Here is a 16174-nt window from a genome sequence, read left to right on the forward strand (position 1 = left end):
AACGTCACTAACATTCATTCAACTTTGACTAACATTTGAATAATTCTTGTTAATATTGCTTTACTTTTAAGTCATTAACTTTATGCAATTTAAATTTCAGCCATTTATCATTCATTTACATTTACATTTTATTTAACTTGTTTATGTTTATGCCATTTTCACTTTGCTCATTTGAGCCATATCTTGTGATTGTATATATTGGTTTGTGTATTTTGATTGTGCTTGTGGTCTTAGGACCTTAAAATACTTAATAAATAACAAAAACCCTAAAAAATGTTTGGTGGACTGTTGATCTTGATATGAACTTTTGGACTTAGAACTAGGCAACATTCCCTATGCAAAAAGGACTTGGCCAATTCCAACATTTTGAAATCAAGTTATTAAGAACTGAGCCTTCATCTGATGCAAGTCTTGAAGATTTATTTGAACTCATCTACTACATTGTCTTGATGCAAACATTTATTTTGATCTGGTGTCTGATGCTTTCTTCTGAGTTGACCAAGGAGTATGTCATCTGATACATGAGAAGATAAAGAAGACTGCTAGCTATTGGATTTTCTTGCTTGGATGTGACTATATTTATTTGATGCCTTGATCTTCATGATGTTTGATATTGCTAATTGCTTGATTTATTATTGCTTGATTCAAAGTCCAAAGGGAAAATGGGTTTTCTATATGACATTCTTGTCTATTGGATTACATCCCATTGGTCAGATCTTTTCAACTCTTAACTTTTAATTTTATGCTTAGGATTAGTCTCTTCATCTCTCCCCATTTCTTAAATTTCAAAATCTTTTCAAAAACTTTCTTTGCTTGTGTTTTCAAACTTAAACTTTGTTTAAATGGTTAGAAACTTTGGCCTTATGCCAATGAACTTTCAAACCTTTTTCTTAAATCAAATTTGTAAATGAACTTAACCATATTGACTTAAAATTTAAAAAGACAAAAAGAACATTCACTTTGTCAAATTTTTGGCCCCTTTGTGCCCTTTTTTAATTAAAATTTTGTTAAAAGCAATTCACTCATTTTGAAATTGATACCACGAACTATGAGGTTTTGATCCCTCATTTTTATGTTGGCACGTAGGCACAAGTCTGAAGGTCTTGTCAAACACAAAAATATAATCAATGAATTATTTTCTCATCCCCACATTCTATTTTTCTCAAACATCATTTTATACCAAAAACAAATACACACATAAAAGAGGGCTCCCTAGGAGTACCTATGACACTTTGGATGCTAACACCTTCCCTCTATGTAACCAACTCCCTTACCTGTAATCTCTAGCATTTTATTAGTTTTGATTTGAAAACTTCTTATCTTTGGGTTTTGTTCGTACTTTTCCCTTTTTCTTTGGAAACAATCAAAGCGCGGTGGCGACTCTGGTTTTATTAACGTCAAGTTTACCCATAGCTTGATGGTCATGAATTTACCACTACAGTTTCCACATAATGCCATGAAGAATGGGAGACTTACAATCTCACTTACCAGAATGATATGCCATGAGGGACAAATTTAGCTCTATGTTAATCAATCGTAATTTGGCTTATGTAGAAGTCACAACTATCTGAGGTCGGGCAATAAAAATATAGGTGTTAATGCATGTTAGAGATTTGGTACAAAAACCAAACTCCTAAAACATACCACACACTAAAAAATGGGAAAGACCTATCTCAGTCAGACTTGTGTTGATTCATCTGACACAAGGTCATTGATGAACTAACTAGCATTTAGACATTAGGGAAATCATTGGTCAAATGAAGGATTGGGAAAGAATATGGATGAAGATGAAGAGGGAAGGGGAAATAAAAACACAAATTGATCATGAGAGGAATTTCATCTGATCAATACCATCCATTCATTTTGGGAGATGAAATGTACATTTCATCAATCCCCATAAATCCAATGGTATTGATTAAACAAAATCAAATCAACCATGACCAAGGCCCAAACAGAAAGTCAAACATCACAAGACCATAAATATGGCTCAACATAATTTTTAAACATTTAGTCAATTAAAAATTCAATTAAAAATGAATTAAAATGCATTTTAATATGGACAAAACATCAAATCCCTTCAAAACACCAAATAAATGGCCAAGGGATTTATCCTAGGTCAAACAAGGTCAAAGGACCTAACACAAAAAATTTCAAGATTTTTTTGGAAAGTTGTAAGTATTTTAAAATAATTAAAAATATGCACAAAAACATCTAATTCATGAAAAATATCAAAATTAATCCAAAAAATAATTTAACTCAAAATATGAAAGAGACAAATATTTAAATATTTTTGGTGAAAGTCCCATATTTTTTGGATTAAAAATGAAATTTCTATGAATAAAACAAAATAAGAGGATTAAATGAAAAATAAAAAAATAAAATAAAATTAAAAAAAACAAGGGCCATCAGATCTCCCTCATTAATTGAAGTGGCAGATCTGATGGCCAAGCGTGCGCTTCACACCATGCACCCCAATCAACGCGTTATAGGGAAAGTAATCACAAGGAGCAGTCAAGATTAAAACAGTTTAAATAGATCAAGTGGCCAGGAGACCCGCCAATGCATCACCGGAGCCCTAGCTCCGGTTGTCTTCTCCGGTGGACCTCACCAGACTAGTCCTCCACCAACCACCATTAAAATAAAAAGTGAGTACACTATGTTAAAGAAAAAATTCTCAGGAGCTTGAATATGGCCTCAATTTCATCTAATTCCAAGTATATTGAAAGATACGTTGATTTGAAGTTTGAGGTGCATGATCTGAGTTGCTTCGATTTGGCCTCAAAGCAACTCAATCTTGTTGCCAACATTGGTAGGACTTCAGCCAACCAAAAATTACATGAAATGATGGAGAATTGAGAGAGAATCGAAGAGATAAAGTTTCACAAAATTCACCTTCTGTTTGCAGTGATGAAACTCGATTTGGATCTCAATTGGCTTGGGCTTGCTTCTACTTGCTTGCAAGAGATGAAAGGGATTATTAAAAGGCTTGGATCCTTGGAGTTTCAATCCCAAAATAGAAGTGGAATTGAAGCTCGATTACAAGTGAAAATCTTCAAGGTTATCCTATCAATGGAGGTTAGGGAAGAAGCAGCTCAAAGCTTGGGCAAAGGGGTCCTCATTCTGATCACAATGGCAATGTATTTATAGGGTTTTGCATTGCTTTTCACACACTTGAAAATTTGGCCAATTTTAGAAATGTTGGTGCGTGCTTGCATTGGTGTGTGATAGGCCCATAAAATGATTGAAAAAAGTCCACAATTATGCATGAATGATGCTGAAAGCTTAACATGAGGCCATGCAATTGTAATTGAAGATTGGTCATGAAAATCATCCAAATGGGACCATGAAAAGTAACCATGCGCAAGTCCTTGTAAATGCTCCAAATGCCATGATCTTGGACTTTTTGGAAAGGTGATATCAAGGGGAACAACTTTGATGTTGAAAACTTTTCCACTTGGAGCTTGGACCATGATGAATTTTGAGGTGGAAGTTGGAGAAATCAAACATAATTGAAAATTTTCTAAGTACCAAGTCAAATGATCACTTCTTCCACCTTGAATAACTTTTGCTATGAGCTCCAAATGAAAATGGTTTCTTCACCAAAATTGTATCTCTTTCATCCCTCTTAAAATGGTTTCTTCACCAAAGTTGTAGCTCTTTCAATGATGATGGCCCAAAATGACCTATAATGTTTCCTCTTGGCACATGCCCTTGCAAGTTGAATTTGACATTTCTCAAAGAATCAAAGTTGGGTAAGACATCTTGAATTTGATCATGAAACAAGGATCACCTTCATATCATAAAAATTGAGCATGTTACGGTCCTTGGAAGTTGATCTCCTAACTAGGGCATAAACAAAATGACCTATAATCTTTAACCATAAACAATGACTTTCCAAGCAAAGATAGGTCTTGATGCCAACATGAAAGTTGTTTGGAATGTCATAAAGAGTAGTGTTTATCATGGAATCATTTTCATATGACAAAAATTGAAGGAGATAGGGTCTAGGGAACCCCAGTTTTGACCAGTTGACTTTCTCTGGTCAACCTCCTTGAACCAACTTGCAAACTTGAAGTTCTCTTGATCTTTGGGACTCATGGAGGATCATATATGCATAAGATGATGTATAATGAAGTACCCATTGATATATTTGACCAATTGTTGAAGAAACTTGCTGAGGAAGTCACACAAGATACCTAAATGAATTAGGCTTCCAAGGCAAACAAGCTTCAAACTCTTGATGAATTCTTCATCAAAATGATAAATAAAGATCATGGGGATCCATATATGATGTTTAGAACCATTGTGAACCACTCCTGAATTTTTCTTTTCCATGAGGGTCTCAAACCCTAGTTGTGAGCTTGATGAGACACAAGTGGATGCACACACTACTTACAAAAGAAACAAAAGCTATACATGGACATATTTTTGGTATTTTGGTTAGTAAACAAAGAAAAATAAAGTATGATACAATCAAATGTGTTTGGTGATCTCTCCCAATGCAAACCCATTGAATAAGGGATAAGGAGGATGCCAAGGTGTGATCCTATAGTCAATGCAAATGATGAGATAACATGAGGGATCTTAGAATCAAAATTGGAGTCTTACAGCTGTCCATATTTAAGGACATTCTAGCTGAGGATGTGAAGGTTAAAATCTTTGTATTAACTCAGTAGAATAGACTTAAATAACAACATCAAGAAATAAATGTTGGTCCCTAAGAGACCTCATGATACATATGATATGAATGTTAAAATAATCTTTTTGGGGAATATATTGCCACAAAGGAAAAGAAACCGGAGAAACTGAAAGCCCACAGGAGCGCAATGCATTTTGTAAGAAAAATTCACTGGGAAGACAAAGACTCTGGGGGATAAAAAGTTATGTGTAGGTTAGGTTACAACTTAAAAACTGTTGGGAGACACGAAGGGATTTCTATAAAAATAAATCAATGAAAAGATTTGGTTGGGGAACGAGGAAAATATGCACATATTGGGATAACACCAATACAGCAAAAAACAATGCAGTGGAAAATCGTAAATCAGAACAAAGTTGATATACTTACGCAAACGGGGTTCAATTTCACAAAGAAATACGAAACCAAACTCAACTGGGAAAAAAAAACTTCAACACATGAGTAAAGAGATATATTATCTATTACCGGTTACTGGGTAGGAAGATAATATACTAGAACTGAGGGACATCCGTTAACGGTTAGGATAAACATATCAAGGATGACTCGTTGAGAAAAATGAGACATATTCACTACCGATAAATTCATAAAAAATGACAAAACGGAGGGGGAGTAGTTTTCACTACCCTAACAATCATAAAGATAAAGTTCGTGCCAACTCTTATCTAGTAGGAGTATCAAACATTTGTGGTGAAGTGTGTTCATTCATTTTGGTAGACAGCATGGTCCTTTTGCAAGGACAAATCAATGAATAAATTATTACTGTATTAATAAAAATTCAATTTACATTGTCTAAAAATCAATTTCTTAAATAGTATATATATATATATATATATATATATATATATATATATATATATATATATATATATATATATATATATATATATATATATATATATATATGTATATGTATATATATATATACTATCTTGATGGCATAAAAAATTATAGATTAATTTTTAAATTTTTGAATATTATTTATATGATAATATCTTCTAATTTAATTATTAATTTTATAAAAATATGTAACATATACATGCGCATGATTATTTTAATAGTTAATCAAAAAAGAAAGACATTGATATCCCCCATAAATATATAATCATATTTTCGTACTGAGGACTATCCCAAAACTTAATTAAATAATAATTAAAATAAAATAAAAAGCACTAAGTACATAGATAACAAATTTAAATCAAAATAATTATACAAGTATATTTATATTTTCATCAATTTATTAAATATATTTACTTTTAAAATTTTGATATCACTTTTTAAATTTTTTATTATTTTTCCATATAATAATTTCTTTTAGATTTATGGTATTTGATAATCTTTTCAAATTATATATTATTATTGTTAAGTTTTTCATAAAATATTATATTATATTATTTTTTTTTATTAAATACTTATATTTCAATATTGAAATTATTTTTGATTTATGATAAATATGATGAGTCATATTGTAAAACTACAATTATAAAAAAGAAAATTTATTTTAAATATCTCATCTCCCTTAGTGAACAAAATTTAATCGTAAATAAAATTTGTTTTCATCCATTCTTATATTTTGAACCAAACATGTAATTAACATTTATCTCCCCCTCCCTTCCTATTACTTCCCCCTCTTTTAATAAAATTATCTCTCTTATTATCCCTCTGTTAAACCAAACTAACTGTAAAACATTCTAAATCTCATGGAAATCATATTCGTATTAATAATTATTCTAATCTGAAACAAAAAAATATCATTATATATATATTTTAAAAGACCAAAATAAACCTAAAATTAACATATGATATTAAAAGAGTGCACTGCTATATGAGTCTTGTAGTAAATTCAGTGAATACAAAGAGGTGATATTTTATAAGACATATGTAAACAAACGTTTTATTGGACAGCTTACATACAACACCGATAACCTTAATTAATTATAGATAATAAAACATGTGAATTTGAAAAATACCAACAATTTAGTGGAAACACATAGATATAACATTCACTTTTTGATAAAAAAAAAGCGCATGAAAACATAAAACTTATTTTCTTAGTAACATGTGGGGATTTAAATGGCCACACTTCGGACCAAAACAGTGTCGATAGTAATTCCAGGTCCCAAACCGAGAAGCATATCCCATTCAAGTCCCTCCCCTGTTGTGATATGTCCTTCATCTTTTGACTTCCTCCTAGTTTCATCCATGACGAACAATACAGAAGCACTTAACATGTTACCATATTCGCTTAGTACATACTTACTAGCTTGCAAATTTTCCGACTTTAAGCCAAGTTTTGCTTCAATTTTGTCAAGAATAGCTCGTCCACCTGGGTGTAAAACCCAAAAAATGGAATTGTAATCCGAAATATTCAAAGATTGAAAGGCCTTGACAAGAGCTTTTTCAATGTGTTTTGAAACGAGGTTAGGAAGATCCTGGTCGAGATATAGTATCATTCCTACTTCTCGAATGTCACATTTAATGTATCTTCTGCTATCTGGAAGGATGGTTTGTGCAGTCCATACCAATTCAAATAAAGGATTTTCAATTTTTGACAATGGGTATGAACCAATAATCGCAGCTGCCGCACCATCTCCAAACAATGCCTGTCCCACAAGACCATCAAGATGAGTATCACTAAGTCCAGAGAAACCTAATATCCTCATCTCTACACAAACCAACAACACACGAGAATCTATGTTGTTCTCAGTCAAATCTTTAGCTAAACGAAGTCCCATTGCACCAGCATAACAACCTTGTTGGTACATCATATAACGCTTTACATCCGGACTTAGGCCTAAAAGATTTGTGAGTTTATAGTCAGCACCAGGCATATCCACACCAACTGAAGTGCAAAAATGAGATGAATAATTTTAGATTTGAGTTTGTAATAATCATAATTATTAATAATCATAACTATTAAAAATTCAGATGTTGGAATTCTCTTTCTGACAAAATTATAAAATTTAAAAGCAACTCAATGAGATGATATGTGATTTGTTTTAACTTAATAAGAGGTTTTGAGAGGTTTATGGAATTATTGGCAAACAGACATTTTAATGGTCACATATAACAGTTACAAGTAGCTCCATAATTGAATAATATATATATATATATATATATATATATATATATATCGACGACGTTACATAGTGAATATCTCAAAAGGACATGGGTTTTAATTTTATTGTCTCTACTTTAATTTATTCACGTGATGCTTTGCAAACCATTTATGGTGACGTACAATCATTTTCCTGAACAGGGTCCTTTTGCAAAGTAGATGTGATAGCTATAATGTATAAATTATTATTAATAAAAAGATTTTAATTACAAATGTGTTTGGTTCAAAAGATGAAAATGAAATATTTAAAATATTTTTTTTTTGATAATTGTAATTTTGCAACAAGATTTATCATATTTACCATTTATAAATCATAAATCGAATACTATTTTAATATTAAATATAAGTATTCAATTAAAGAACATCATATAATATTTTATAAAGACGTCACAATGATAATATATAATTTGAAAAGATTATTAAATTCTATAAAATCTAAAAAAGATTAGTATATAAACAATAAAAAGATATTTAAAAAGTGATACTAAAATTTTAAAAATAAAATAAATTTAAACATATTTAATAAATAATAAAATGAAAATATAAATATGTTTAAACATATTTAATTATTTTAAATTTAATTTGTTATTTATGTACTTAGTGTTTTCTTTATTTTAATTGTTATTTAATTGTTATTTATTGATATATGACAAGAGATTAATTAGAATACATTATTACTGTAAAATCAATCATGTAATTAAAATTAATCTTTTCCACACATAAACATCATAATTAAAAATAAAATAATATATTATAATTAATTATTCTACCAGATATTTTTAGCCATCTACGTATTTATAGATATATGAAAATATAATTATGTGTTTGTGGAATTTCAATATATTTCTTGCAATAACTAATAAATAATAATGCGCATGTATATTCATCACACAAGTTATATATTATTAAATGAAAAGATATTATCATATAAATAATTTTAAAATTCTGAAAATTAATTTATAATCATCTTTTATGCCGTCAAAATATATAAAAAATAACATTAAAAAATACTTTATTAAAATGTTAATTTTGAAGTAATTTGATAATATAGGCACTATTTATTAGTTAATCTCAAAAATTATGAGTATGATTTATATATAATATCTTTCAACTCAATGATTCTAAAACTTACTCATCCAACCGTTTAAATTCAACCAATTAAAAACATTTCAATTTGCCAACGTGTTTGGTTCAATCTCAGATCACCTGAGGAAAATTTCGGTCGTCTTTTTTGGTGAGCTCTCACCGGAGTTTCATCATTTTGTAAATTCAAGAAAAGAGACCACCGTCATTGTGATCCTCTTCTCATCCCGGATTCAACCTCGTACTCCAAATTCATTTATGTGAACTGAGCAAAGGGAATTTCAAAGAAGTTTCAGAAACAAGCAAGCCACGAAAAATTAAATTAAATGATGAACACGAACAATCAACATAAAATAAGTTAGGGGAAAGCATCAGAGAGTGAATGACTACATTGTGGTAACTTGTTTGAGTTCAAATGATGCTCAGAACTATTTTGTCCAGATGGTGATCAAAAGTTGATGAAGCTCGATCTGGTTATAGCACTTTAGGAAGTCTTAGAGCTTGGGAATTTGTTGCAAAAGTTTCAGAGGATGTCGATGGAGCTAAGGGAATCAAGAAATAGATTCAGCCAGAGAATCGAAACAATTCAGATCTAGCCAGAAGATCGAAGAAGATCTAGCCAGAAGATCGAAGTCAGGTCTAGCCCGAAGACCGGAAATAGATTCAGCCAGAGAATCGAAACGATTCAGATCTAGCCAGAAGATCGAAGTAGATTCAGCCAGAGAATCAAAGGAAATAGATTCAGTCAGAGAATCAAAACAAAGGAGATCTAGCCAGAAGATTGAAGAAGATCTAGCCAGAAGATCGAAGAAGATCTAGCCAGAAGATCGAAGAAGATCTAGCCAGAAGATTGAAACCGTATCCAGCCCGAGGATCAAAATTAACATCCAACCAGAGGACTAAATTGAGTATAGATTCAGCCAGAGGATCGAAACTCCAGATTAAGTCAGAAGACTGATTCAGATTCAGCCAGAGGATCGGAAGAGAAATAAACAGCGCGGTGTATTTCAGCGTTTTTGTGGTGTTCTCGGTGCGCAAATTTGCGGTCTGTCTTTGGTATTCAATCACAGCTCACCCTGTTTGTCTGATAAGATGTTCGCTTTCATCCTGCTCGGGTTAGCTGATGATCAAATAGGGGCAGCTGTAACACCCCAAAATTTGCCCTCCTCATTCATGCATTCATTTTTAGGTCATTTAACATTAGATACATTGCATTTCATCATAGCTTTATTTTAAATAAAAAACGAAAAAAAAATAATAAATAAATAAATAAATAAATAAATAAAATAGAAAAATCTTAGACTTGGACCTCTCTCATTTGAGCCCACAAAGCCATGAAAATCAGGTTATAAAAGAGGGAGAACAGACAGAAAAAGGAAGAGAAGCAAAACACTCTGAGGTTTCCTTGGAACAAAATCCTGGACAAAACCTGGAGAGAAACCTAGACAGAGAGAGTGAGAATTAATCTGCAGCAACCTCCAGGCAACTCTGAAAGGTTCATTCTGACTCACACACTTTCAGCTCAAGCAAACCCTAACGTTGGTTTGCAAATCCAACCGTACCATTTGATTTCAACCGATCTCTCCAATTAGGTTTGCCCTTATTCCCATTACCTTTGTGCTTTGAAGTGGAATACTCTGAATGTTTGAGGTATGATGGATGAATTTCTTTAGGTTTTTTCCCACGAGTTCATAATTATGTATGAATGTATAAATAATGCCTTAAATGCCTTGAATGCTTATCGTGTTTCACTAACCCTTTTGTTGAGTTTTTGTGAAGGCTCACATGACTTTTGCAGGGATAACTCGCTGGATATTCCACTTTGCTTGTGGGATACCATTTGGGAGATTTATTCTGATTGCCTTGTTGGCACGTTTACTTTATACATGTTTGTTTTGTATGTGTTCGTATCCCCACAGGTAGCGCGGTTCCTTTGTCAAGGACTGCCTTTTTGCATGAGCATCCCTAACCCTACCAACTCATTGATTTTTCTTCTCCTAAGAACACGTTAACTCCTTCTACTACAGGCGAATAAGTCTCCAAAGGTCGAGCATCCGGTAGATTGCGTAGTAACGCCGTTCGTCCAAAACCCAATCCATAACCCCGTAGTTAGCCGAACTACAGCTTGCTCTGATTCTCATTCCAAATGAGATACGTAGGCATAAGACGCGATGTCTTAGTAAGCATAATTACCCTTAACCCCTAGGTAGCCGAGCTACGAAGACTCTGATTCTCATATTCAGATGAGATACGTATGCAGTGGATGCGACATCCGTGCGAGTCATTTTCTTTTGACCCTTTTTTTTAGTAAATAATACATTAGATAAACCCACACCCTTTAGACAAGAACTACAAAAGTGGATCCCGTAGAGTACTACGGATGCGTAGGGGTGCTAATACCTTCCCTTCGCATAATCAACTCCCGAACCCAAGATTTGGTTCGAGACCCCGTCTTGTCCTTTCCTTTTTCCAGGTTTACTTCGAGCGTTTCCTTTCCTTCCTTTGGGATAAATAACGCACGGTGGCGACTCTCCTGTCTTTCTTCGCCGGTTGTTTTTTTCGCATTCCATTTTTCAGGTTGCGACAGAAGCCAGAAGCACAAAAAGCAAACATGGAAGAAAGAAGCAACAAGCAAATCAGATAAGGCAACAAGCACATTGGAAAGAACAAAGAAATCCTAGAGGGCTAAGGGTTTGGAGGTGGAGGCATCCTCTGGAGCAGCTGGGTCAGCATGTTCTGAATGTTGACATTAACAGAATCTTGTTGGTCCAGTCTGGCTCGAACTACCTGTTGTTCTTTCTGCAGCTCTTCAAGGGTCTTCAGGACCAGAGGGACAAAGGTGGAGGACTCCCCCTAAGTCAATGCATTTTTTCTTACCCTGGCAGCAGATTCTTCAGCAAGACGAGCTGCTTCTTCAGCGGCAGCTTTGGCTTTTGCCTCAGCTTCAGCAGCAGCAGCGGCATCAGCTAGAGCTTTGGCCTCAACTTCTTTGATTCTCTGAAGTTCTTCTTGCCTTGCTTTCTCTTCATCTTCCTTTCTTTCCTGCTCCTCAGCTTCTCTGGCTAGACGCTCTTGGAGTCTGATCTCAGTGTCTCTGATGAAGTCATTTCGGACTTGTTCAGAGAGGCCTTTCAGCTTCAAGGCTTTAGAGGTCATCCAACTTATCACTCTGCTCCAGTGAGTCCTTACAGCGGAGGGATCATCACTGATGCCAGAGTTGATGGTCAGAGGCTTGACCTTGTCAACTGAAACTTCTGCAAACACCTTTATTGCTTCCTCAAGGGTCAGTAGGGTGTTTTCTGGTTCAGAGGCTTGGGGTGGAGAAGTGGAGGGGCTTAAGTTAAATGTGGGAGTTTGTGGGTCAGCGGAAGGAGTTGGTTGGGTTATTTCAGAGGGTTGTGGTTCAGAGTGGATTAGCTCGGATGGTGGAGGGTCAGAGGTGGTTGTGTTTGGGTTTTCTGGGGGTGGAGAGGTAACTTCTGGTTCAGAGCTAGAGTGTGTTGCCTGTTGAGAGGCCAGAGCACGATGTTGAAGCTGAGCCAGAGTTGGAGACTGAGGATCAGAAGGTTCAGTGTCAGATGAGAGGGTGTAGTAAGGTGGGGATTATGGAGATGGTGATGAGGAGGGTGAAGTGGTTTTGTTCAGCATTTCTACTTCTGAAACAGGTAGAGATATGGTGGCAAGGTTAAATTTTTGAGAGGGTTGATTAGAGGGTCTAGTGGTTGAGGGAGGAGTTTCAGAGTTTGTATATATGGGCGAAGGTTGAGGGAGTGAGGAAGCAATTGGTTTGATAGTTACAGGAGGAGGGAGAGGAACAAACTTAGCAGGTGATGCAACCAGATGTACTGGAGGTCTTGATCCAGATGACTCTCCCAACTTTGCTCTCTTCGCCTGCTTTGCCTTCTTAGATGGTTCTCGTGTCCTCTTCATGAAATCTGGAGCAAATTCTGGCAGCTAGTCTAAGGTGAAGTCTGAGATGTCTACTCCTTGTTTGCGCAGATCATCTAAGTAGTACATGACTACCTCTAGAGGGTCGATCTTTGAGAACAAATAGAGTCCATTTGGGATCTTCCTCTGATCTTTAAGAGCTTCCCAAGAGGTGTCCAGAGTTGGTTTGACTCTTACTTGATTTATTATTCCCATGCTCTTCAGATTGCGAGCATTCAGAGGTCTTCCAGTATCTATCATCACATCTTCCATGAGTCTGAACTGTATCAGATGGTCCACGAGGCCACTTTAAATCAGTACATAAAAAATAAGCTTCCCTAGAGGAATGTAATTTCTTGTCTTCATGTTGTTTCTGGTATCTCTCACGGAGTCTCTGAGATATTTGAAGAGGAGTGCAGGAAGGCAGAGCATCAGACCCTTGTGAATGCAGTACAAAATGCATTTCTGGTCTGTGTTGATGTAGTATGAGGAGTTGGAGGCTGGGCGATGATGGATGGTGCCTAAGATGATCTTCAGCCATACCCGGAGGTTCTGATGCAGTTCCTTGTTCTTGGAATGCTTGCCTTCAGCACTCTGTTGAAAGATTGTAGGGTTTATCTAATGGGACATATACTTTTCCCTAGGATTAATGTTGTAAATGTGTCTTCCTCCAGCCTTCTCCATGCCCAGTAGAGCAACAATTGATTTTTCTGTGATTACCATCTTGACTCCCAGAACGTAGGAGACAATGTAGTGATCGTCAGCGTCAGTGAATCTCCAAAATTCTTTTACCAGATTTGTATAGACTGGACCATAGAGACGTTCGAATTAGTTTTCCCACCCTTGCTTCTTCAATTCATCAGTGAGGTCGACACCATTTCTTCTCATGTTGTCAAAATCAACCAACGTTTCACACAATACTTCCAGCTTTTCAAAAGGTGTTGCGAGATGGATATGAGGCTCACGATCAAGAATGTGAGGTTCTTTGTAAATGGGAGTGGAAACGACGCCGGTGACTGCTGGGTTTTGATGGCTTGAACTTGGAGCTTGCTCATTCGAGTTCATCTGTTGAGAGAAGTTATACACAGATTGTTGTTGAGAATCCATGAAAATTGTTGATGAGCTTGGGTTGAAAGTTGAAGAACTTGAGTGAACACTGCAGAAATGCCTTGAGAGAGAGGAAAACTTACGAGAGGGTTAGGAGTGTTTGTGAGTGAAAAGTATGCAATTATGAGGAGAAGCGTTTAAATACCCAAATTAGGGCGCATGCAAAACGACACACATAATTGAGTTTAGCATAAAAACCAAGTAAGCACGTTAGAGGGAGAATGATTACAGCTCATAAATGATGTCTAATCCCAAAATCAGCATACTGCTCGAGGAGATCTCAAGAGACTGCTTCTTGATTACTGCAAGACAACTGTCTAGAAGTTCCAAGGTCAGACGCATGATGCTCCACGTGTTACTTTATCTGATCTTCAGGAATTCCAAAGGGTTGGTTCCAGGAGATTTCTAACTCAGATGACTTCTAACTGGTAGTAGCATCAAAGTCAGATACAGAATCCAACTGTTTACAACAGAATCTTATTTTGCTATCTCAGAGGCACATTTTATTCAAGACAATTTTGAATGTTCAGATTCTTTAAGATAAAGGAGAATCTATCTTCAACAAGGGGTTTGGTAAAGATGTCAGCCCATTGATGGTCTGTATCAATAAATTTCAACATTACTACCCCTTTATTAACATAGTCTCTAATGAAATGATGTTTTATTTCTATGTGCTTAGCTTTGGAGTGCAAAATAGGGTTCTTACTTAAACAGATGGCAACAGTATTGTCACAAAAGATAGGAATGTTACTCTCAAAGATTTGAAGATCCTCTAGTTGATTCTTCATCCAGAGCATCTGAGTAGTGCATAATGATGCTGAAATATATTCTGCTTCTGCAGTTGACAAGGCTATGGTTGATTGTCTTTTGCTGGACCAGGATATCAGATTCTTTCCCAAGAGCTGACAATTTCCAGATGTACTTTTTCGTTCCATGCTTTCCCCTGCGTAATCTGCATCACAATAACCAGATAGTCTATACTCTGATGTTTTCCCATACATCAGGCCCATGTTAGGAGTTCCTTTCAGATATCTGAGTATTCTTTTAGCAACTGTTAAATGAAACTCTCTAGGATCTGATTGGAATCTGGCACAGAGACAAACATTAAACAAAATATCAGGACGTGTAGCAGTCAGATAGAGAAGAGAGCCTATCATACCACGATAGAGCTTCTGACAAACCTTCTGACTAACTTCTTCTTTTTCCAGAATGCAAGTTGGATGCATGGGTGTCTTAGCAGGTTTGCATTCAGCCATTTCGAATTTCTTCAGAATGTCTTTTATGTATTTACTTTGATAAACATAGGTGACTTCTTAAGCTTGATTGATTTGAATTCCTAGAAAGAACTTTAGTTCTTGCATTAAGCTCATTTCAAATTCTGCCTGCATTAGCTCAGAGAATTCTTGACATACAAAGGAGTTAGCTGAACCAAAAATGATATCATCAACATATATCTGGTATATCATGAGGTCATTATTAATGTTTTTACAAAAGAGTGTAGAGTCAACTTTCCCTCTGATAAAATCATGTTCCAAAATAAAATTACTTAATCTTTCATACCAAGCTCTAGGAGCTTGTTTTAATCCGTATAGAGATTTCTTAAGTTTAAAAACATGTTCTGGACAATTTGAATTTTCAAAACTTGGAGTTTGATTGACATACACTTCTTCTGATATATAGCCATTGAGAAATGTGCTCTTGACATCCATTTGATATAGTTTGATAGAGTGATTTACAACAAATGAAACAAGTAAGCGAATAGATTCTAACCTGGCGACTGGGGCAAAGGTTTCATTGTAGTCAACGCCTTCTTGTTGACTGTACCCCTGAGCCACAAGTCGAGCTTTGTTTCTGACGACTTCACCTTTATCATTTAGTTTGTTTCTGAACACCCATCTGGTTCCAATAATGTGAGTGCCTTTGGGTTTAGGAACAAGATCCCAGACGTCATTCTTTGAGAATTGATCTAGCTCTTCTTGCATGGCTAAACCTAGTCGTCATCTTGAAGTGCCTCATCACAGGAAGTAGGCTCGATCAGAGATACTAGTCCCATAGGGGTTTCTTCAGGTATCTTGAAGGTTGACCTAGTTCGGATAGGTTCATCCTTGTTTCCTAGAATCAACTCTTCAAATATGTTGAGGCGACTTTTTGATTTCTTTTGGATCGATGGGGCTTTAGTTCCTTCTAAACTTTGTATATCAGATGCTTCTGGTGCTTCGATCTTCTCGTAAGAACCTGCAAGAGTA

General features: G+C 35.1%; 1 pseudogene; it reads right to left on the minus strand.

Annotated features, from left to right (window-relative positions):
- Positions 1-6728: 6728 nt before the first annotated feature.
- The window catches only part of LOC127079791 (chalcone synthase-like), a 99018-nt pseudogene continuing 89572 nt past the window's right edge, over positions 6729-16174 (minus strand).

This window comes from Lathyrus oleraceus, chromosome 5 (genome assembly GCF_024323335.1).
Source record: "Lathyrus oleraceus cultivar Zhongwan6 chromosome 5, CAAS_Psat_ZW6_1.0, whole genome shotgun sequence".
NCBI lineage: Eukaryota > Viridiplantae > Streptophyta > Magnoliopsida > Fabales > Fabaceae > Lathyrus > Lathyrus oleraceus.